Source organism: Montipora foliosa, chromosome 4 (assembly GCF_036669935.1).
Source record: "Montipora foliosa isolate CH-2021 chromosome 4, ASM3666993v2, whole genome shotgun sequence".
Classification (NCBI taxonomy): domain Eukaryota; kingdom Metazoa; phylum Cnidaria; class Anthozoa; order Scleractinia; family Acroporidae; genus Montipora; species Montipora foliosa.
Window position 1 is genome coordinate 48,249,975 of NC_090872.1, and position 268 is coordinate 48,250,242.

The following is a 268-nucleotide window of genomic DNA, read 5'->3' on the forward strand; positions in this document are numbered from 1 at the left end:
TTACAACAGTTAAAGTTCGCCTTCATTTATTAACATTTCCAGAGATACAAATTTGACCTTTTTAAACTTGTCGATTGTAATTGTTAAAAACTTCTTTCTTCAAATTTTCTTTCATAAAATTAAAGAGTAAGTATGTAATAATTCTCGGCTGAAGTTTTGATGTTAGGGATTGTTTCTTATGCGTTCAACGTTTTCTCTAAGTTGCGGTCGGATTCCGTTGTTTTGAGTACGAAAAACCAGCAAAAAATCGATTTTTCAAACTTTTAGT